General features: G+C 55.0%; 1 protein-coding gene across 6 annotated transcripts in view; it reads left to right on the top strand.

The window, feature by feature from the left end:
- Positions 1 to 23754, top strand: part of ZMIZ1 (zinc finger MIZ-type containing 1) — a 228497-nt gene that overhangs the window by 56097 nt on the left and 148646 nt on the right. The window contains exon 1 of one of the 6 annotated variants that reach the window (XM_053663899.1): positions 8308 to 8325. The exons of the other annotated variants lie outside the window; for them this stretch is intronic. The gene's annotated coding sequence lies outside the window, so the exon portion shown is untranslated. Of the gene's footprint in view, positions 1 to 8307; positions 8326 to 23754 lie in introns of those variants that run through there. 6 annotated transcript variants of the gene reach the window in all.

Here is a 23754-nt window from a genome sequence, read left to right on the forward strand (position 1 = left end):
TGAGCCAAAGTCACTTCTAAGAACAACAGAGCGATGACTAGCCAGGCCTGCGGGCTCATCTGAAGGCTGTTGAGGGACATTTTGAAACCAGACCTGAGCTACCTCCACAGGGCACAGCACACGCCCAGGTGTGGCCTCCTGGGTTCAGAGGTTCCGGGGAGGGGGGGAAGGGGCAGGGAGGCAGCGCCGGGGTAGGGCCTCTTTGTCGGAAGGTTTTCCAAGGCTGCTTCCTCTAGGTCCTCTGAGCTGTCACTCCCTGTTGTGTTTGACCCAGTCCTTTCCCCACCCCCACAGTTCTCTGTTAAATTGTGTTATTATATTTAAACAAATCAATTCCATTGCAGAGTTTTTCCTGTCCTAATGATGAGTTTTCAGCACAAATGCCATTGATTTCTCACAGCCCTGAAAACCAGCTGATGAACAGCACCGGGCTTGTCTTTGGAGAGGTAGTTAGAGCACTTCTGCGAGGCCCCTCCATCTGCCCTGCACGGCCCCCATCGCACCCCTCCCCCACCCTCCCCCCACGTGTCACTGCCGCCTGCAGTGGGGCTGAGGCTGTGTAACAAAGGGAGACCTGCAGTGCCCGCCCGCGCCAGCGGTGGGATGTCATCACAAGAGGCTCAGCCCCTCTTGCCGGTGAAACAGTCATAGCGGAGATTTTGTATTGATTTTGGCCTAAGGCAGGAGCACAACCTACAGAACAGAGAAGTGGTGCAGTGTGATCTTTGTCTTCCTTACAAGTTCAGAGCGTGGTCCTGAGAGTGACAGCCGCTCCCATTTCTAGAACTTGATGGGGCTGTCACTGCTCTTTTTAAGGGGTGGTTCGGAAAGTTAGAGAGCTGTCTGTGCTGGCACGTGGGAACTTCCCTTTGTGAAATCCTTGGGAACCTCCGGGATCAAAGTCAAGGCTAGCTAAACCATTAGGCTCTGCTTTGCCTTTCTGATTACTGCCGGGAGCAAGGGCTTATTTGAGCTTCTCCATGACCCCAGGGCTTGGGTGGGCAGGCGTGTTTGTTCCCGGTTCGGAGATGGAGATGGACAACCTGAGTCGAGTACATCACTGGAGTGGGGGAGCACTCCGGGCCCTGGGTCAGCCTTTGTGCTCCCATCTGTGTGACAGGGAAGGAAGCTCCTCCTACTACCAACCATCCTTTTTGCTACCCCTTGATCCACCCCTGAGCTTTCTCTGTCTGCTCCGCCCAGACTGTCATGTGGAAGGACCTAGGTGACCACCAGGCAGGGGTCTAAACTCACTGGCTGCAGCATGCCATGCAAGCCTGTGAAGTGAGCTGGAGTAAGGCAGGAGGGCTTGGCAGGGCCTCTGGAACGTGCTGTCTCACCTAAACCCCTAAAAGTCAGAGGAGTTTTAGTCACCCCATGTCCACAAAACTATACGGGGTGGGGACTGGAGACAGGACTATGGGCTGAATTTGCCACTGCGTCTCAGGAATTCTAATTCAAGCCTTTGTTTTGGAGACAAGAATGTGTGGCCTGGAGTTGGGAGTGGCTCGTCAAGATCATAGCACTTGGCAGTGGTAGAACTGGGGTTTGAGCAGGAAAGGGGGGGGCGTGGTGGGCTACCAGGTAATGCTGCTTCCCCTCCCCTCTGGCTCTGTGAGGCTTCCCTAGCAGTCGGGGCTGGGGACAGGGCAGGACAGAGGGCTCTGTCCTAGGGGACTTTCTCACTTAGGAGTCCCAAGAGTGGCCCACTGTGCCTCCCCTTCCCTTTGGCCTCAGAGTGGTTACCCTCCTCCCTCCCTTCCCTACAGACAGATCTCCTGTCCCTCCTAATCAGGTTAGGCTCCTGCTCCGTGCTTGCTCTGCGGAGCTGTACCAACTGCCTCTAATGGTCTGTGGACCTGGCCCTCTCCCTGGCTCTGGGCATGGGGGAGGGGAAGCTAAGAAAAGTGCTGTGGGTGGGAAGGGTGCCCCTCCATTTAGACCTTTCCAGGCTTCCAGGATGAAGTCTAAACCCTTATCAGCTTGGCATCTGGGACCTACCACGATGAGACCCTGCCTATTTCTCCAGCCTCCTCACGCCAGACGCTGTTGTTCCTGTGGTCTCAGGATGCTATTTGCTACCTCCCTGCCTTTGCACCTGCAGGTCCTTTTGCTACCTCCCACCTCAGAAATGTTCTACTTGTCCTTCAAAACCCAACTCTTGGGCTGCTTCCTCTCAGAATTCCTGCCCCTGTCCTTCCACTGGGTGCTCCACTGGTCTGGAACTTAACCATTAATCCCACTGTGTGGGTGCACTGTTCCTGGACCTGGTTCCCCATGAGTTCCTGGAGAAAAGAGAAGATTTTAGAAGAATAGGCCTCAGAGTGTAGCATACAGAAGTCCCAAGTGCCATAGAATCAGGGCCAGCAAAGAAGAGAGGAGTGGGGACCAGTGGGGGGAAAGAGAAAGACAGGAGTGCGTGGGACAGCTGCTCCCAGCCCCTCCACAACACTCCAGCCTGCTTCCTGCCGGGGAGGTCATTGTCAGAGACACATGGGGGGCCTGAAATAGACACGTGGGGGCCCTGGTGGTGCAGTGTCACGGCCCAACGCTAAGCACCCCTCCCCTTTCTTGGCCACTCAAGCTCCCTCTGCTCCCAGGGCCCTGCCCCTTCAGCCCAGGCCCCGCCCCTTTGTTCCTGTTAACTTTGTTTTATAAATAAACTATATAAATAGGCTCCTCTGATTCCTCGGAGTAGGAAACATGTAAGGACTGGGGCGCTGCTGTAGGCATAATCGTACTACTGAATCTGTCATCTGACTAATTACCATTCATTTTGCATTTATTTCTGCTAATTAAAAAGAGAGAAACTCCTAACAACTTTTACGTAAATACTATACTTGTTCTATGTTAAGATGGGATGCTAATTTGCTGGTGATTAGCTGATTATCTAATTTTATAGCTGTCACGTAGGATAGCCCAATCTCCTCTCTTCACCCCCAGGTGCTACCTGAGGCCCCCCAATCAGGTGTTGGAGGAAATGGTCAAGGGAGGTCCCCAGGAATTGTTAGGGGTCTCTCTGGGGCCCTGGGGTCACCAGGAGCACCACATATCACTGAGGTTTGGGGGGCTGCAGTCTGAGTGACAGAGCTGGAAGGAGCCTTTGGCTCATTCACTGTTTCTGTACAAATGTAGAAACTGAGGCCCAGACATGTTCACCATCCCCCCAGTAAGACAGTGGTAGAGACCAACCCCAGACCCATGTGCCCGGGCTACCCCTCTGGTGCTCATCCCAATGGATGGAGTTATTGTCAGGAGGGATTTTCAGGGCAATGACTTTATCTGCAGCAAGAGAAATATCTGGACCAAGCTCCAGCCCAAGTGGAGGAAAGAGGTAGCCTGGTCTAAGCCCTTAGTACAAACCAAACCCTCTTGTACCCTCCTGGGCACCTGAGCCTCCTCCCACTTTCCCATCCAGCTCAGGGCTCTGCTCCCGCAGCCCCCAGACCTTGCTTACCAAGCCTCACTCCCTAAGCTTCCCCAAGACCAGCCTGCACCCATCCCAACCCTTGGGCACTAGAGACTGTCAGGACACATGCAGAATGTGAACTCCAGATCTAAATGCTATCTATTTTCACGTGGATTGGAAAAATGTGTGATTAATACATTAAAACTGCAAATTTTCAGATGATAGCGCTTTGGTTAAATAAAAAGAAAGTGATTGGTTCAAAGTGATTTAAATAACAATGTGTAAATAATTCAGATGGAACACAGGATGTAGCTTACAGTATCTAGTAACTGAAGTTGAGGACACACTTAGGAAAAGCCTGAGAGCATCAGGTCAGGAGACCAGGCGAAAGAGGCCAAGGTCAGCAGCAGCAACCTGAGGGCAGGAATGGCCTGTCCTGTAGGCCACCATTGCCCCGTTCCATACCCAGGCCAATAGTGCCCCAGGGTCATGCCCTTCTCTCCCAGGCCCTGCAATCAGTAGGAATTAGCCCACCACAAAGGAATCATTTGCCTTCAGAGACCATTTAAATGGGAAGCCAGACCATTTAAACTCTGTTTCAGGGAAGCCAAGACGTCAGCCTGCTCCATGTCACCCCAAGTGAAGAGGTGCAGATGAGTGACTTCACAGGGACTCCCTGGCTGGCCCAGCTCCCCAGGTGTTGGTAGTCAAGACCCTGGCTTACTCAGTTCTCTCTTTCTTCCCAAACAGTCTGAAAATGGCCAGTTCTAGATGTAGAGGGAAAATGGCTTTGACTAGGCCAGGTGTCACCTGGGTGGCCAGAGAGGTCAGAGGTCAGGGTTCCAGACCTGGCTGCACTCTCTGGAACCTCAGTCTCCTCTCTAAATCGGAGGCTGACATACTTTCCTTCCAGGGCTGCTGGAAGGAGTCCGAGAGCCTTGTGCAAAGCACCCCTCAGAGGAGCGCTCAGTGCAGCTGGTGGTGAACTGATAACCCCCCCCTCGGCCACCCACCCGCCGCCACCGTGTCTGTGCGAGGTGACCCCACCGCCGCCAGAGATCTCCCGCTCATCTGCCCTTTTATCACCCGGCACACAATCAGGGGAAGCCTGGAAGGCCGAGGGGGCTGGGCAGAGGGAAAACAAAGAGAGAAAACAAAGGCACTGCTCCGAGGAGGCCAAAAGGCAGGGTGCCTCCTCCCTCTGTCGCCCGGACAGCCTGGCCCACCAGCGCCTGGCCTTGGTCATCCCCAGGCTGCTGGTGACCTGCCCCACCCCTACAGAGACTAACCTCAGACCTCACATGGTGTCACCACTTGCTGGGTGACCCTTGACAAGTCACTTTTCCAATCCACCCTTTTCTTATCTGTAAAATGAGAGAGATGGACAGACAGCATGCTGCATGACCTCCAGCAAACCCTGCCCCCTGCCCCCGCCTGGAGTCCCTTTTGGGTTGGTCTCACCCTTCTCTAGGACACTCTCTGGCCTCAGAAAGTCCAGTGGGTGCCCACTTCTGCCCATAGAGAGGACTCCAGCATGCCCTGTGTAGCCATCAGGCAGCAGGAGGTTGCACACTATTGAGACCTTAGTGCCAGAGTATAAGCATTTGTGTGGAATGGAGGAATGGTTTAATTGGAACGGGGCTTACCTCTGTTTTGGCCCTTGGTATCTGGCTGCTTCCAAGGGAGGAAAAACTGTCCTGGGCCCTCCAGAGCAGCCCCAAGGAGCAGGGGTTCAGGGCTCCCAACAGCACCAAGGCCAGGCTATCTGGGTTCATGTCCCAGTTGCATGACCTTGGGCTGTTTTCTTAACCTTTCTGTCTGTATTCTCCTCTGTTAAAATGGGTTTAGTACCTACCTGATAGGTTGTGGTTACATTAAATGAGTTAATTCACATAAAGTACTTCAAAAGGTACCAGATGAAGATCCACCGATGTTGAGTACTGTTCTTGTCATCAGTATCAAAACTCTTATTTGTTAGAGGTGGACACACTGGGGCATCCAAGGAGCTTCGGCCTCCCAAGTCCCCTCCCCTACACTGTGCTGGCCAAGGTGGGGGTTTCACTGGAAGCTGTAGAGGGTTCTAGGTGGGAGGGTACCAGGTTGCTGTGAGGTACACCTCTGTGTAAGCAAGTTCTGCTAACAGTTTGAAGGGGCCTGGATTGCTAAGGCTCTGGGAATTTGTTGTCATTTATTTTCTCCTTCTAAATACGTGTTTATAATTTTATGTATATTTCTAAAGAGGACCTCCAAACTAGTGCAAGCTTCAGGCCCGGCCAACCTGGACCACCCCTTGCTTATTTCTGTTACCCTTACTGTGTTTCCGGGGCTGGCCCTTGCCCGCCTGCCTGCTTTTCGGCCCCAACAGAAGGAAGGCCTGGGTGTCCCAGGCCTCGGGACTGGGGGAACCTAACTTCTCTCCCTGTAGACAGCCATGTTATGTGCGAGACTGCCTCGGAGCACCCCAAACCGCAGTCCACACCCTCCAGCCCAGGCTGAGGAACCTCTGAGGAGGGCAGGCAAGGAGAACGGGACCCTAGGGAAGATGTCCTGAAGGAGACCCCAGATGTGCGGGGGTCCCTGCCTCTGCACTGCAGGCTGGAGCCCTGCCCCCCTCTGCCCCACTACCGCAGCCTGTGCGTGCCCCCATGGGCAGGCACGAGGGGCCGTTGGAGCCGTGGGAAGCAGCTTTCTGAGTTGGAACAGTTGCCCCTGAGGCTGTCACCAGGGTGGCTGGCTGTGTGCCAAGCCCCGGGTTTTGTGCCGGGCGGAGGCCCAGGATGGCCCCTGCCCTCAGAGCTCTGGGGGTAGCTGGAACCACAACATTCACACCTGGAAGAGCAAGGAGCGGGCAGGGGGTTGTGGCGCTAGGCCCCTCCGCCTCGCCTCTCAGAGGGAGGAGTCAGGAGAGCCCCGGGGTCGGTGAGGGCTGGGCGCTGGGCGAGGATGTCCTGGAGGGGGCCTTGTCTGGGGAGCCTCCCAGAGGAGCGGGTGCCTCGGGCCCTGGCGCCTCCACTAGCAGCAGGGCCTCTTGCCCTGGGCTCTGACGGGGACATTTATAACTCACAGCTGTGCCGTCCTGGGCCCAACTGACTGTGGTAAACCGATCTGGCTTCAGGAAGTCTCTTCCCGAGGCCACTCCCCACCCCGACCCCACACTCTCCTTCACCTCCTGATACCCACATCCTGTTCTAGGCGGGAGGGGCAAGCAGCCCAGTACTCAGCCAGGGGCCCAGCCGGGGTCTCCAACGTGTGGGCAGGGCTGGAGAAGTCAGGGAAGCCGAGTGAAGCCTGAGACTTTCGAGCCTGGGCCTCCGGGGTCACTGGGATCTACCCCTCAAGGCACACCCAGCGAGACCCAGGCACACAGAGAGCCAGAGACCACCCTAGGACCTGCTGGAGCTGAGGATCAAGAGCTCAGACTGTGACCAAGGGGTGCATCCTGTGCTTCCAGGTCGAACCAGAGGGGGTTATAGTTGTAGCCTCTGCTGAACAAGTCCAGCCTGGTGGCGCCTAAAGGAAAGGGGGAGAAGGGGACCAGAGGCCTCAGAGAACGCTGGGGAGAGACGCCATCTTGGACCCCAGGCTCTGGGACATGCCATCCTGGGGCCAGATTCTTCACAAGACCTGTGCCATTTGCCTAGATCCTCACAGCAGAGTTCACGCTGGGGAGAAGAATGGTCTGGGCCAGTGCTGGGAGGAATGGGCCGCGTTGACCACCTGCAGGGCACCGTGACTCTGACCCCCTTGCCTCCCCGGGCTGCACTGGCTAACGAAGTCCTGGGTCGTGTCAAGCAGCCACTACTCCCTGCGATGCTCTTTCTCCTTCCATGCAACAGCGGGTCGACCAACAATAATGAGCTTGCCAGGGCTTTGCCTTCGTAACTCTGGTAACCTGTGAAAAATCCTAAAATTAGTACCTGAATGAACATGTATTTTAGTTTTCTTAGTTACTTTTATTAAGGTAGATTGGAAATATATAACTAGCATATCAAGCCAATTATTTCACGGACATGACTGCTTTGGACAAGACCAGATTTACTAGAACTAGAAAAAAGTGAATTGATGTAAAAATAAAAGTGAATTAAGTCATCGTACAAACAGGACTCAGTGAGGACTCGGTCGGACCGAGAGGCACAAAGGGCACCAGAGAGGCCCAAAGTTTGCAGAAAACAAACTAAATAACGACCAGGCCCCTTCTCTGTTTTAAACTCTGTTTCTGGGCCTCCTCTGTCAGCTGTCAGCAGAATGTCTGGCCCAACACGCAGGAGGCGGGTGCAAGCGGGCCTGCCGAGGAGGTGTGCGCACAAAATGGCTCCAAGTGTTGGTCAGAGGTCTGGTGAGCAATTCATAATGAGGAAAGAATTCAGGCAGGGGTCAAAGAGTGGCTTTGGAAGTGGCTGCCGGCCGTGTGAGATAATTCCCAGGAGCCAGGCACAGCGGGGAGAGGAGAACACGGCAGGGGCTCATGGGCCCTGCTAAAAATACCCCAACAGCTTCTCCCTGTCCCCCTGCCTGGGGGGCCCGCACAGGAAGGCCCATGGCTTTCTGCTTTTCTCACCAGGAAGAAAGAGACAACCCAAAGCCCCTGAGCCCCAGAAGAAACAAAAGTTACATGTATTTAAAAATTTTTAAAGACTCCTACTAGGAGGAGTTGGCTTGCTTGTTGGCGTGCTGCAAGCTGTGATAAATCAGGCACCCCAGGGAGTGTTTAAGTGGCCCAAGAGACCAGCAAGATTAGCCCAGTGCTGGGGGACAGAGTTGGGTGACAGTGCACTGCCGCCTGCGTCCCTGGCCGCTCACACATGTCTGTCTCTCTCCTTGTGTACCCAGGATGAGGACGCCATTGGCGTCAGACCAGTGCTGTGAGGGGAGTGGGAAGGGCCATGGTCTGTCTGTCAGCTGCCAGACCTAGAAAGGTAATAGCAGACCCCTGATGCCCTGATGCCCTGATGCCCAGGCCACACTGCCATCTTCACCTGAGTTCTGGCCAGGGGCAGCAGGCTTTCCTCCCAGCCCTTCCTGACCCAGGCTACAGGACTTCTCTGCAACTCCATGTGTGTGTCCACCACACAAGGCTTCTGGGCTTCAGTTTTTCCATCTCCAAAATGGGTCCCCCAATTCTCGAAGATTCTGTGAATCGGTTTGGCCAGATTTTTGGAGTTAAGGCATATTAGAGCCTGACCCAGGTCGAACTCTGGGGGCATAGCCAGGGATTCTCGCCCACATGAGTGTCTCATTGAGACCACCAGGTCAGCAGGGGCAGCCAGGGTTTGGAAAGAGAGGATTTTCTAAGGCAGACTTGGCTGGAGAGGTATCTCACTAGCGATGTGGCTGAGTCAGTGTTTGAAACTCCAAAGAGATTTCCCTGACAGCTCTGCATAAAAATTATTGTCTATATTTTCAGATCATGAGACCAAGGCTCAGGGAAGGTAATGGGCTTGCCAGGGGTCCACAGCAAGCTCTGGCTATACCAGAGCAGCTCGGCTGTCTCCCATTTGCCATATCAGCTTCTACACTTTCACTACACTGCACTGGTCTGGCCCGTCCTCCAGCTATTAATCCCAAGCAACCACCGGTCTTTATTTTATGCCTGTGGTGGCCCTGTCCATCCCCCCATCATCTGTCCACTCACCTACCCATCTAGCCATCTGTCCAATCCACACATCCAATTATTCTTCCATTTCCTCGCTCATTCATCCATCTACTTACCTATCCATCCACCCATTCTTCTAACCATCCATTTACTCATGAATTCACACATCAAACCCTCACTGCTCTTAACACCAGGCCAGGCCAACACTAAGGGCTGGGTTTTAAAGAGGGATCAGACCCAACCCTGCCCTGAAAAAGTGCAATCTGCAATGAAGGAAGACACATGATCCCAGAACCAAACCCAGCTCCATGAGTTCAGCAGTCAAGGCTTGTGTAGTGTCTGTGCCTGTACAGAGGTGGGGCCATGTGCTGGCTCTTCAGGCAGGCATTCAGGGAAGGCTTCCCAGGGGAGGTGGCATTGTTCATTTATTCATGCCCCAAATGTTTACTGAGAAAATCTTCCTGCTGGGAACTGCTTGATGTTTTGGAGACACAGCAGGGAATAAACCTGGCAAAATTCCCTTTCCTCGTGCCACTTACATTCTCGTGAGGAGACATGTACAATAAATACCCTAAACATAGTATATACTGTGGCAGGTGATGCTAAATTTTAAGAAGGGAAGTTAGGCAAGTAAAGTAACGAGTCTACAGGGTGAGCTAAAGTGTTCTTTAACAAAGATGGCCAAGGAAGGCCTCTGACAAGGTGGCATTATGAACAGAGACCTGAATGCAAGAAGGGAGAGAGCTGGGGTACACTTGTTGTATTCAAGCATGTAGCAGAGAAGTTGTGTGGTTGGAGTGAAGTGAGGGCTCAGAGGAGAAGGCAGAGAGATTCTGGGGTACCCACTGATGCAGAGTAGAGCCCCGAGATGTATTGAAAGCTATGGACCACACCCAGGTAGGATTGGTGGTGACTAAGAATAGTAGGAGGAGAGAAGGGAATCCACCAAAGTCTGAATGTATTTTAAAGACCTTGCAGACAAGCTTGTGGATTGATTGGAGGTGGACAATGAGAGAAGAGTGGGAGAGTAGAGGAAGGCTCTTGGGTCTGAGATAGGAGCCACTGGTAGAACAGAGGTGGTCATTCACTCAGCCAGGGATGACAGCAGGGGAGTGCTGAAGGAAGCCGAGGAGCTGCATTACGAAAAGTTAAGTTTGAGATGGCTTTGAGACTTCCAAGTGGAAAGGTTGAGTCGGCCGTTGGATAGATGCGTCTGAGAGGCTGAGTGCATCCAGGCTGGGGATGTATGTGTGGTAGCCGTCATGTATAGATGGTGTTGCAAGCCATGAGGTCACCTCGGGAGGGAGCGGAGATGAAGCAGATCACAGCCTGGATCTGAGTCACCAGCATCCAGGCCCTGGAGGGAGGGAAGACAGGGTGGGAGCAGTAAGCAGATGGAAAGGGGCAGCCGGGGAGGGAGGAAGAGAGCTGAGACAGCGGGCTCTTCGTGGAGGAGGAGGATTTGGCTGGCAAATAGGGGAGAGGACATGTCAGGCAGAGGGGACAGTATTAACAAAGGCTCAGAGACCTCAGTAAATGAGCCATCTATGGAAAGAGGTGGCAGAGGGAGAAGGGACCAGACCAGCTTCCCCCTCCACACCGGGCCACGCAGAGGCAAAAGGCCATGGGTGCCTGACCGAGTGGTGGGTTTGCCCATGACCAGGATCGCCCCTGTCACCCTTGCGGGCACTCCTTGGGCTGAACTGATTGAACCTCTTGTCCTGATGTCTACATATTTTGCACTTTCTTTTAAGAAGCTTCACCTACCTCTCCTGACCTCCCACCTCCCATCTGGAGCTCACAGGTCTCTGAGACCTCCCCTTGCTGAAAACACTGGGCTCCGGGGGTAGCTGCCTGCAGGGGGAAGGGCACCCAGCACCTACCTATTGAGTCTCTAAGCACTGCCTGGACCCTTTATCTTAAGAAACTATAGGAACTTCCCGGTCTACAAGTGTGTGTCAGAGCTGCCTGCTAGCGCTCACCAGTTAGAGCAGCCAAGCTCACTGCCTTTGGTGGCAAGTGTGTGTGTGTTCAGCAGGGCGGGAGTATAGGTGTCCACCATTGTGTGTTTGTGGTGTTTCGCACTTAGCACTTAGCTCTCAGTGGAAAGAGTGGCCACGACAGTCAGGGGAGCCTGCAGAGAGGAACTACTGTCCTTGAATGAGCCTTGAGGATGGGCAAGTGGTCAGTGTGGTGCTCCAGGTGGGATGGGAGGTGGGAGAAGAGCGTGCATTCTGCCAGGAGCTTGCGGGCACAATCTAGCCCCACTGTCCAAACAGCCTGATGGGCCTGGGATGTAGCAAGGGCTTGGGAGGCTTCTCCACACTGAGAATAGCATGGAGCCCAGCAGGGACTTTGTGACCCCCGCCCCCAGTCCCTCGGGGATATGTGCCTCTGACTGCTTCGGGGACTCAGGAAGCCATGGGAAGCCACTGTGATGATCCACGGCTCCATCAGGCTGCTGTGCGTAATCTAATTAGTGTGCCGGGTGGATGAGACAAGTAATCCTGTGCCTTAGACTCACTTTTCTTTAAGCCTGTCCCCACCCAATCTCTCCCTAAATCCTCCCACTGCCTGCATGACATTGAGCAGGAGTGGTTTTATCCCCCCTGAACAGATGGGTAAATCAGGGCCAGAGAAGAAGAAGCTTGCAGGATGCCACAGCTAATAAGTGGCAGGCTAGAGCTGTGAGCCGGTTGATCTGAATCCCAAGCGTTCTTACTGCTGCCCTCCCCCAACTCCCATCATCCAGGTTCTTCTGCAGTGTCCACACTTGCAGGCAGCTTCATGAAAACTACCTCTCCAGCTTCCTCATTTTGTAAATGAGGAAACGGAGGGCTAGAGAGGCAAGATACTTGGCCATGGCCGCGCAGCGAGTCAAGGGTGGAACCTATACCAGAATCTGATCTGGCTTACTGTGTCCACCCACCGCCACCCGCCATTAGTAAGCAGAGGGATCCTATCCCAGACCCTGCCCACTTCCTCTTGGAGCACCCACTGCCTTCTGTTCGGCCCTGGACTTTGGCATTTGCTCAGGTTGAAGGCACCAAGTTCCTCGTCAGAAGGCTCCATTGTGCCTATTGTTTAAATATAGATTACTAATGAAATGGCTTTTCATTGCCTTCCCAGTGAATAGTTTCCGTGTAAAGTTAATTTGCAGTGTTATGTAAATTCTGTTTAACTTCAATCAAGTTTCTAATTATGTTTTTACCGCAGTAATTCCCATTTGATTTGTCATCTCCTGTTAGGTATTTAATGTTTGGTGGGTGGGTATGCTTCTCTCTCTCTCTCTCTCTCTCTCTCTCTCTGTTTTCCAAGGCCCTCTCCCTTTCTGACGCCCTTCGGCCTGTCCGGGTTTCTCCTTTGAATCTGCTTCCTTCATCCCCTGCCCCTCCCCCGGGGCTCACTTCTCCTCTCCTCCCTTCCCTTCTTCCTCTCACCTGGCTGCCCCTTCTTCCCCTTGTGTTGCCTCCGCTCTCTCGGCCTTGTTTCTCCCCCCTTCCCGTCCCCTCCTTTTTCCTGCCTTCTTTCCCAGTGTTGTCTCCCATCTTCTCTATTTCTTCATCACTTCTTCTCTCTTGCTTTTGTCCTGTTCCTGTTTTTTCTGACTCTCCACTCTCTCCCACCCCACCCTAGCTGGGTCGCTCTCTCTGTACCTATGTTTTCCCCATGCGCAGGGGCTGCTCCGTGTGTATGGGATGCACGGGAGAGATGGAGAACGAGGTGGGGCTGGTGGGGGTATGTCCCGGAGAACGCAGGCCTGGCCATCAGGAGCCTGGTCAAGAGCTCTGAGAAGAACGGGCCTGTGCCAGGGCCTGCCCCTGGTACACCGGGCGCCGTCTTGACCATGGACACGCTGGCCTCTCTGGGTGCAGATCCTGATCCGCCCCTAATGACCCTGTGGTCTTCAGGCTGCTGATCTCTCATCTGGAAAGTGGGGTGACAACATTGCTTACCTCGTGGGGCTGTGGTGAGGATTTAATGAGATAACATAAGAAGAAGGGCTTAGCAGAGGCCTGGTCGAAACCGGTTTTTTATTTGAGAGCTCTCATCCGCGGCCCTCATTTCTTTGCAGACTGACCGAGGTGGATCGCTGTGCTGCTAGGTTCCTAGGGACCAGGCCTAAAGCCAGGAAAGGATGGAAGCCAGCTTAGACCCCCACGGAGCTGATGGCGGTGGTCCCCTAGAATCCGGTCTCAGCCATGCCTATCAAGAGATGTGGCCTCCTTCTCCCTGAGGGGACCAGTCTCAGTCAGGGTGGGGATGACAAGCCTGCCATTCTGTGCAAGCGTCTGAGGTGTAGGCTGCCTCCCGACCACCAGAGCTAGAAGACCCCCCAAGACCCTGGCCCACAGACCTTTCTCAAACGACAGACCAAAGGCAAACCTGTCCCTGCCAAGTTGAACTAAGCCCCCTTGCCCACCCTTTCTCATCCCCCCGGACGCCCCCGGGGCTGAGCCCTAGAGTCCAGCCGCAAAACTGCTGCTCCGGGTACAAGGCCTTGACAGGTCTGTCTCTGTTTCACTCAGAGCCAAAGCCTCAGCTCCCCTCCTGCCCCACATCCAAGCTCTGGGCTCTGGGATTCTCTTTGCCATCAGAGCTGCTGGGCTGGCACCGTTTCCCAGCAGGCATCTGCCCTGTGGGTCGGGAGGGCGGAAGGAAAGCCCCAGGCAGAGGGCCGGGAAGCCTGTGCTTCTTCCCCTCCTTCTCCCCCCTTCTCCCCCTGTTCCCCTCAGTTCCCATCCAGCATGTCCCTGGCACATCCAGGAAGCAGAAAACAAGTGTTTGGAGAAGGCATTCTTTTGGGTGAGGAAAGGCAGGCTGGTCACTTGTCCTTCAGAGACATGAAACCTGAGCTGGCCTAGTCCCTGCCCTTCTGGGCCACATGACCACCTGACCTGCAGCGAGTGGCTGTATGCACGCCCGTGTGTGTGTGTATGTGTGTCTGTGTGTCCCTGGTCTAGGAAACCTTAGCCAGTCACGTGGTCACTTTCCCTGTTTGTTTTAAGTAAGCAGTTCAGGCTGGTTGCAGCCAGGCAGCTAAGGCATGGAGCCAGGGGAGGGGGCCACACTGGTATGGGCGGTGGACATAAGGATCCCTGGACAGAGGGCAGCCCTGAGCCAGGTCCTGCAGTTCTTGGGCCTCTGGATTTGGTGTGAGGAGGCCTGGCCTAAGAATGGCCCTACTCTGATCCCCCACCCTCCCTGTACCTCCCCCACCTCCATCTGTCAAGAAAAGGTATTAGACTTGCTGACTACGGAGAACCCTCCCAGCCCTAAAATAGAGAGGGCAGGCGTTCTCTGTCCGTGAGGATCTTGAAGAGGCCAAGCCTGGCCAGAGAGAGGGGCACATGTGGACGTGGCCGCTGTCTGTTGTGTCCAATAGAGTGGCTGCTGAGTCCTGGCCCCTCAACGGGGCAGCCCAACTCAGACCTTCCCCCATGCATCCAGCAAGGCACTGGTTAATTCAACAGATTCAGCACCTACTGTGTGCCAGGACCTGAGCTGGGCAGGGCAGTGGGGTTGTCAGAGCACAGTTCACCCAGAACTTCTGTGGAACCCCATACCTGTGACGTACTTGCCTCCTGTTAGATGAGCATGGCCATTTTTCATAGAGCAAAGATCCTGGTCATAAGGCGTTCCAGAAGGGTGAAACCCCAGAGCTGCGCAGGGGACAACAGGCAAGGGTGAGTCCGTCGTAGCAGCTGGGGCAGGGTCCCCTTTCTCCAGAAAGGTGAGAGCTGGAGCCAGGCTTCCAAAGCAGTTATGGGCAGAGTACAGGGACATCTGGGGCCTTCTCCAAGCCCATCTGGGCAGCAGAACCTCAAGGAAAACGGTCGGGCTTCCTCCTGCTGTCTTCCAGGTTTACCTGGCCTGGATGAGATGGCTTAGGTGTCGAGGGCACAGCGCCCTTGGGGCCCGGAGGAGGAGGCTGACTGTAGTGGTCTTTGGGAGCCATGCTTCTGAGAGCCCATCTGCATCCATGTGTCTGTCCCCCTCCCTTCACGCTCCTTCCCTCTTCCCTTCTTTGATAAACATTTCCTGGCAGCCAAGTCTGTGCCAGGCCTGGGCTAAGTAAAAGTCACATCCTTGGCCCTGGAGGTGTTTCCTGCAAAGCTGACATCAAATACATCTGCAGGTGGGCTGAGGGTCCAGGCGAAGGTGAGGCCGAGACAGGGCAGCCACTGGGTGGGGAACAGGGTTCAGCAGACCCCACAGGCTGCCCCGGGTTCTTGGGAAGCTTAGGCATACTTTTCCCCAAAAGAGCTGGTGTCTCATACACCAGGTACCCAGGATGAGTACCTAGGCACAGAGAGCTGGCATCAGGGCCACACAGAGCATTGAAAGACCTTTTCTCTCTTGTCATGGACTTTGAGGGTGTTCAACATGGAAGGGCCCTACGGGCTCATGAGCTCAAGGTTGTTATAGCTGGGAAACTCCTATATGGGAAAGGGATGGAGATGGGGTGGCCAGTTGTGGAGCTGGTGACCTAGGCCAGCCATCCTGCCACCCGAAACTAAATGTGAATTCTGGCCCAGATGCCAGAAAACCTACTGCTATACCTAGTGCTATAAAGCTACTAGGGGAGAGTTCCAGAATGCCACCTAGGCTTCCATGTCCTGGCCTTGGCTTGCATGCCCCCAGGGTCAAGAGACTCAATACTGCACATGGCTGTCTTAGAAACTTCTTGGTAATGGGTGCCCTGGTCACCCAACAGGACTAAAGTCTGGCTTCTGGCTTCTGCTCTGCTCACTATAGACCCACGGACCTTAGGCATTTAGCCTCCCTGATCTCGTCCCTCTGAAGCTCTTCTCCCCCTGGGCCCAGGCAGAGCATCAAGCTGATTCCACAGACGGCCCATTTGGCACCTGCTGGACTGGAATAGTATGGCCAGGTGTGTCCTGCTGGGCCAATCTTCCCAGCATGGCCCTCCAGGGACTGCTGTGAGCTTGGCCAGTGGCCTTCATGGGGAGGTCTTTGAGCTGCCCATGGCACAGGCAGGACACCTAGATCCCAGTGCTGTCCTTGTCCCCGAGGATCTCAGGCAAGGCCAGCCCATTCAGCTCCAAACCACCTCCCATCTGTACTCTTCCCCAAAACTGAGCTGTAAGAGGCTTTTGTCCATGGTGAGCATGCTGGCAGCTAGAAGGGTCCACCTCTCCCTGGCCTATTGGCTTTCTGAGGCACCTGTTTGCAGAGCAGCCTTCAGAGAGGCCTGAGCTGCCACGGCCTTTTATAGCCTGCCCTCGAGGAAACCAGGAGGTGTGGGAGTGGGGACTCGGGGCCTCTGTTCAAACCTCCCCCCGTCACTGGGCCAGGCCACCAGCCTCTCCACTCCCAGCATATCCCCACTTGTGACAGGTGAGCCCTCGGCTACCGAGTGACAGAGAATGGGTTGGGTTTACCTGGAGACCACGGGTGACCCCACAGCACCCTGGGCCCAGCTCCTGTCTCACCCAGACTCCTGGCACCTTAAGGATCCAGGCATGCAAAGCTTAGTTGGGGTGAAGGAGCCTTTCTCTGAGTCCTCAGTATCACCTTGTCCCTAGTGTGGGGGCTGTGCTGCCCAGCTAGGATGCCACATCTCTACACAAGGTGCCAAGCTGATGCTCGTCTTCGACCACTTGTGAGTTTTGCCTTGGAGGCTTGAACTTTGTTCCACTTCAGCTTCTCCCTTTGTCCTAGTCCCTTCGGCATGGCTCAGAAATTATACTGCCCCTCTGCCCAGAGCTGGGGGAGGCAGTGATCCAATTGCTTGTAGGTTGGGGGCTGATCCCTGCTCAGCCATGTCTGAAGTTGTGAGCTCGTAGGAGAAAATCCCAGTGGTACTTCTGTCAAGGCCTCTCCTGGAAAACAAATAGCTAGAGTTCTAGAGGTCAGAGGCCAAAGGCCAACGAGCAGGCCGGGGAAGCCTGCCCAGTCCTGCTCCAGAAAACTTCAGCACTTCTGAGGAGGCCTCCACAGGACCCTCCCTATCTCCTAGGCTGGGTGGGGCCTGTGGGACAGGAAGCCAGGGCGGGCCTGGAGGATGGGACTCAGGGTGGCCTGGGTCTGAGCCAGGGATGAGGTGAAACCCAGTGTTGGCCTGGCCTCAGGGCCACAGCCACACAGGTCACTTGGCCTCAGTAAGTGGTCACCACCCCCACAACAGGAAACCCTGCCCAGGCACCCCCCGTCCCACCCTATGTCCCCAAGGGTGGCGCTTCTACTACTTCCCATGGGAGCTGCTGCCAGGAATCATGCCCTCTTGAGAGAGGAAGCTGGCCCTCGGCTCTGGGCTGCCCTGCCCTGCCTCTGACCTGTTCTCACCCCCTCCCTTAGGTGGAAGCTCTGGGCCCACACCCATTCCTCACCGCCCACATGCTGGTGACTTATCTTCTCCCAGTCAGTCACCTTAGGGGTCTGGAAGGAGAAACCTCATGGTGGGACTAGGTAGGCCTGGCAGACCAGAGACCCAAGGTTTTGGTCTAGGATCTACCACCATCTTGCTGGTCCCTGGGGCAAGCCACTCATGTACTATGGGCCTGACCTGTAGAAAGAAAGGGGAAAAGCAGCAGCTCTGCCCAACTGTGGAGCATCCCCTGGGAAGAAGGCTGAGGGGTAGAAGAATGCCGTGCCCGATAAAGACAACCGGGCCTAGAACTAACCAGGCTCCTGCCACGTGTCCCACACGTTTGTCTCCAGCCCGGCCAAGGACACTTTGTGATGACCCTGAGGCAGGGAGAGAGACATAGGTGGCTGCCAGTATCCCCATGGGGATGGGATGATGCTGGCGTGTCCCCTCTCTGGGTCATCCCATCTTCAGCAACACAGGGGCAGAGCTGGGTATCTCTGCCCAGAAAGACCTCCCTCCTCCCTCCTCCCTCCCCCTCCTCCCTCCTCCCTCCTCCCTCCCCCTCCCCCTCCCTCCTCCCTCCTCCCTCCTCCCCCCTCCCCCTTCCCCCTCCTCCCTCCTCCCAGGAGCTAGGAAGCTTCTGGTCTGATCAGGCATGTGGGCCAGGTTAGCAGACCTGTGGGCTGGAGCCCGGGAGGGGGCAATGCTGAGGGGCAAGCTCTTCTACCACCTTCAAATCTTTCTCCTCCCTCCCTGAGGCCTTGCCTTTTCCTTCAGTTGTGGTGTTGAGCCTAAGGTGCAGGGAGGACAGGGTAATAATACTTAATCCAACAAACACTTCGATTGCACCCTGTGGAGGTGCTGCTCTGAGACTTTGTCTACAGAAGTTCATGGTCATCATCGCAGCAACTCCAATAGATCACTGCTCCCATTGTCCCCCTTTCCAGAGGAGGAAACTGAGGCACAGAGAGGTGCATCCACCTGCCCAAGGTGGTTACACTGGCTTTTGCACCCACCGGCTGGCCCCAGATTCAGTGCTTGTGGCTACCACACTGCACTGCTTCTCTGATTCATGACACCTCTCCTAGCTGGGCGGCCCCCAGCCCTAACCCAGCTTTTTATCAGCTGGGTCTGAAGCCCAGGGTATCCACTGCTTACCAAAACGGGCCATAGGGAGAGTCAGGATGACAAGGTGAGTACCCCAAGTCGCTGTGGCATTGGGTGGCTAACAGAGGCTCAGCACCACCCTGAGCTCATGGACCAGCCAGAGGCCTGTCGGCAACGGGGCATAGTCCCCAGCAGCCTAAACTCCTTCCCGCAGGTGGTGACAGCTCAGCCCCCTGTGGCCATGGACACATGACCCCTCTGAGCTTCAGCTTCTGCATCTGTCACATGGGCCTTTCAGAACCAGTGTCCTCAGGATCTGTAACAAGTCTTTGAGATGCTGGGAACAGTGTCTGAAACCCTGTGGCCCCTTGGTGGATGTTAATTAACGCCCCAGTGTCAGGCCACAGGGACGAGGCATGCCAGGCAGCAGGGTTCATGTGGGCAGGGACACAGGGGTCGAGGCCCAGATTACAGGTCGGACCCAGGCTGGGGCCTTGAAGGTGAGGCCGAAGGGTCAGAACTGGACTCACAGACAGTGGGAGCCATTGAAGATTCTTGGACAGAGAGAGTAATACGTTCTCAGAGAAAAGAACTGGAAGCAGGGAAGCCTGGCATGTTCATCCAAGTGCGGGGCTCCATGGTGTCAGCAGGCCTTGGTTTCCCTCCTGTAAACTGGTGGTCCACGGGCTGGAAAGCAGGCACAGGCTAGGAATGTGCAGGTACCACAGGGTGAGGCAGGGGTCAGCACTAATGTCGCTTCCTCTGCATGTCCTGGAGTCGTCCCCCTCCTCCCAACCCCGGCTCAGGGTTGTCTGGGTTTCCCACACAGCCCTGGGTGTGGCCCACTGCCTTTTCCTCCCTCTGTGGCTTTCTGCTTCTAAATGGGAGGTGTCTCTGGTGGCTGCAGTGGGCTGTGGGGTGTGAGCCAGGGTGGGGACATTGGTGGTGGGTGGAGTCACAGGATGGGTGGCCATGAGTCAGGAATTGCTGGGCCTGTGTGTCATCCGGCTGCGTGCTGTTCTGGCTTCCCTGCGCCCGTCTGCCTTCCCTGCGCCTGTCTGCCTCAGTTCTCCTGCCCACATCTGCGCCTGTGGGCTTCTGGGCTGGGTGACAGTGCAGTTTCCAAGAACTTAAAGCCCATGGTGGACCAGTCAGGGGACCAGACTTCAGGTCTCAGGCCCTACCCCCAAGCATGCAGGGAGACCCCGAGCATGTCCCTTCTGTCTCTGAACCACAGTTTCCTCGTTGAAGAGTGAGGATGGTCTGGCCAGGTGTTCTCAGACCCTGCTGCACATGGGAGCCAGGGCAGCTTTGAAAGGGCCCCCACCCAGACCAGTTAACTCAGACCCTGGGGGCAGGGCCTGCAGCCCTGTGGGAAACCTCATGTCCGAATGGCCTCTGAGGGTCTGGTCTCCAGCAGGCTCCACTGTGTACCAGGAAATGGATTCTAGAGCCCAGAGCCTGCACGCAGTCCAGCTCTGCCACTTTCTCACACTGGGCAAGTGACTTCGTGTCTCTGTTTTCTCATCTGTGAAGTGGGGATGACATTGTTACTTTATAGAACTGCTGAGGAGACTGAATGGGTTAACTGTATAAATAGTGTTTGTCAGAGCTGGTTCAGACGTGGTAAGGCCTGTGAAGTGTTAGCTGCTGTGTTCTCTGATCTAAATCTGTTTTCATACCACTCCTCCCATCACTGCTCACTCGTTCATCCAGGAAACATTCTGGGGGCTCCTATCTGCAAGCCCTGTGCTGGGCACTGTGGACAACAGGCAGATATCCACCAGGGGCTGTCCTTGTGGGGCGAGCTGGCTTTCCTACAAACAGGAAGGGCTCCCGTGGCCTGGCTCCTCCAGGGCACTTGCCCCAATCAGACCTCCCCTGCTCCCTCCCTGATGCACTATTGAGTGAACCGAGGTGGGGGTGGCATGGGGACCTAGCTAAGGCTGCATGGCTTGCGAGCCCCAGAACCAGGATTTCATTCAGGCCTGGGTGACATTGGTGCTGTACTCAGACGCGCCACCTCCGGCCAGCAAGAACAGTACTTTCCTTTGTCCAGCATTTGTAAATCTGGGCCTTGGCCACCGCTGCAGACTGGCCTGGCCCACTGTGGCAGAATCCCAGAGGGATGCCTGTTTGGAGAGGGTGACCGCCAGGGGACTGGCCCCCGGCCCAGGAATGGGGTCACTGGGAACACTTGGTGCTAGGCGGTTTGCATGTGCCACTGGGTATGTTCGTGCCCTTCAGCTTCTCGATCATCCTGCCCGCCTCCTCTAGTGGAGGGAGCACAGGGCCTGGAGTCCTGGCTGCCCCGCGGAGCTGACAGCCGGTGGCGCTGCCCAGCCTGTACCAGTCATTGGTGTGATGTAGGCTCCACTAGTTCTCCAGCCAGGGTAGCCCCAGATGAGGAAACGGACCTGGAGGGACAGGTGACTTGCTCCTCGGTCCAACCTCCAGCACCAGAGTTGGCCTTGGGCCCATCCTTGTCCTTCTCCAGACTTATGTCCCCTCCTCTATGAGGTGGCAGGCTTGGACTCAGAACTTTCAAGGACTCACCTGAGAGCCTCGGCCAGGCCCTGTTGGTGCTGCAGGGGATTTGGGATTGGGGCTGTCCCAGGGCTGTTCCTCCAGGGGCAGCCTTCAGATGGGCAGTGCAGGGCCAGGTGCCAGGTGCCCGGCCACCACAAGTAGGACAGAGTTGAGAGACAAAGCCCCGAACAGGGGGCCATTGGCAGAAAATTCCATTCTGATCACTGTCATTGTGAGGGGCAAATGCCCAGGGAGGTACCTGAGACCCTGGTTTGGCCAACTCTAGCTAGGTACCCTTCTGTGGGGGCGACTTTGCCGGCAAAGCCCCCCTGTCCGCCACAGATGAAAGCAAAACCACCAAGACGTGATCTGCTTGGGGAGGAAAAGTGGCCAGTCCCTCAGAGGAGAAGGGCCAAGAGCCCCTTCCTCGAGGGGCTTTTATTAGGTTCGTTTGCACAAGAATACAGGTAAGGATCAAACAATAGATAGCATTCAAAGAACTATGAGGGCTTATTCTCAGTCAGGGTCAGATAGCTAAAGAGCCATAAAACTTTGAGGAACCAACTTCTTGTTTGGACCCTTATCATTTAAATGAGAGCAGGTTTCACAGGATTTTACATATTCTTTCTTAGGCCTGATCACCCTGGAGAACCCACCCTTTCCAGCACAGGGCTGCACCGCCTTCCCCATCATAGGCTTTTAGGCTTAAGTGGATTAGAACCAGGAAGCACTTCTCCCAGGTGGAACTGGGGACTCGGGCTATGTCAGAATAACCAGGGGGCGAGGGTCCATCACTCCCTCTTTGTTGCAGCCCCCCCCCCCAGTCCTTCCATAATGGCCACCCAAGTGATCGTGTCTGGCTTAGGTTGCCCCTCCTCTGAGGGGTTGTACTTGTCACAGACTAACCGACCAAGCATTGAGGGCAGGGGATGAAGCTTTTGTCTCCTTGATGGCTCAAATTCCAGAGGTTGCTCACTCAGCCTTAGCCATGGGGGGCAGTTACAACTCCTGAAACCAGGCAGAGTGGTTCCCAACACCCTTCTGAGCAAGACCCTGGCCCTGGCTAAGGGGGAGGCTGTGCTCACCCCATGGGGCCTGATGACAGGGTGGGTGTGGAAGGGAGCGCCTAGCACAGAGCTTGAACCTAGAGGATGCTCAGTGCCTGGCCTTTCTGTGGGAAGGGATCGCAGCCCCTTTTCCGGGAGTAGGTGGCCCTCATGAAGCCCATCTCTAGGAAGCTGATCCGCTGAGCCTGCTCCTGAGTTGGCTCCAGAAGGGGCCTGATGCCAGGATTCATCTTCCCAGTGTCCTGGGTCTTCCTCCATATCTGTGATAAGGGGTCTAGTGCCTCTGCCCCAGGCAAGCCCCAAGTCTGCACTTGACAGCAAACATAAGCCAGTGATGATAATGATAGCCCTTATTTACCGAGCATTTCCTGTGCAGGTGCAATATGGAAATAATATTGGTAAGTCCTTATAATTCTGGAGAGTAAGGACCCTTGCTAACCCCATTTTACAGATGAGGAAACTGAGGCCCACATTGACTAAGTTTATTGCCCAGCATTATATACCTCAGTAAGTGACAGAGCTGAGGCCCCAACTCTGGTATATAAGAACCTAAACCCCACTGTGTGCCGTCAATTCATGTGTGTCCTTGCCCTTGATTAGAGGAGAAATTGTTCATTTGATGACTTGGGTAAAGGGGAGACACTTTTCTCTTCCTCTAATGCGAGTGGCCCACAAGCCTGAGTCAACATCTTCTGGTTAGGAGGTGTTGACTATGGTAGTCAGGGAAGGCTTCCAGGAGGAAGTGAGCTTCCTGCTCCATCTCCCTTTCCCAGGTGGGAATGTGATGTAGACTGACAGTAAACTAGATCCAGTCCCCGACTAGGTTTGAGTTCAAATCCTGATGCCAATACTTACTGCCCTGTAAGCTTGGGTAGGACCCTTCTTCTCTCTGGTCTCATTTGCGCCTTCGCACAAGGCCAGGACCGAGGGGCTCAGATGGCTTGGTGGAGGAAGGCACACATGGGTACAGTGTGAGCCAGAGCACCTGAGAGGCAGGATGGGTGGGCATCATTCCTCGGGCCTGGCAATGCTTACTGAGTAAACAAGGACTTGAAGGCCTGACAGGGTGTCTGGAGCAGGTGCCACTCCAACGTGACCTTGAGAACACAGCAAGTCATGATTGGAAGCCTTGGAGGGGCCCTGGGGATATGTCTGTGTGTGCCCCTGCCCCTTGAATGCACCTGTCTCTTGCTTACTGAGGCCACATAGAATTCTTTCAGCCCAAAGCTCTCCCCTGCCAAGCCCCTAGACCTTTGCCCAGGAGGAGTGCCTTCCTGGGTGAGAGATGCTGCACAAGAGGGTGATGCCCCTGACTCCTGTTTTGCTGCCCGGCTGAGCTAGGCACACCCTCCAGCAGTCTGTCCTAGGATTACCTGCCTGTGTACAGGCTGGGCGAATGAGCAGGTTGGCCTTTAGCGCTGCCTTCCTTTTCCCCAACTACCCATCCCCAACTTCTTTTTCTCCTTCTTTCCCTCCTCTGGCAGATAGTAGGCATTGTCATTAGTTGTTAAAAGAAAGAAATGGATGGGTCGATGGATAGATGGAATAAACAAGTGAAGGAATGACCCCATAAAAATTAGTTTATAGCCCCTGTTTTCAAAATGAGGAAACAGAGTCTGAGAGATGTTAGGTGGGTAGAGAGGACAGTTCTAGGCGCCCCAACCTTCTCCAATACCTGCTCTCTGGGCCCCTCCTGGTGTCAGGGTGTGGCCCT

The sequence above is a fragment of the Artibeus jamaicensis genome, unplaced genomic scaffold (genome assembly GCF_021234435.1).
Source record: "Artibeus jamaicensis isolate MK-2021 breed Jamaican fruit bat unplaced genomic scaffold, CSHL_Jam_final contig_332, whole genome shotgun sequence".
NCBI classification, from domain to species: domain Eukaryota; kingdom Metazoa; phylum Chordata; class Mammalia; order Chiroptera; family Phyllostomidae; genus Artibeus; species Artibeus jamaicensis.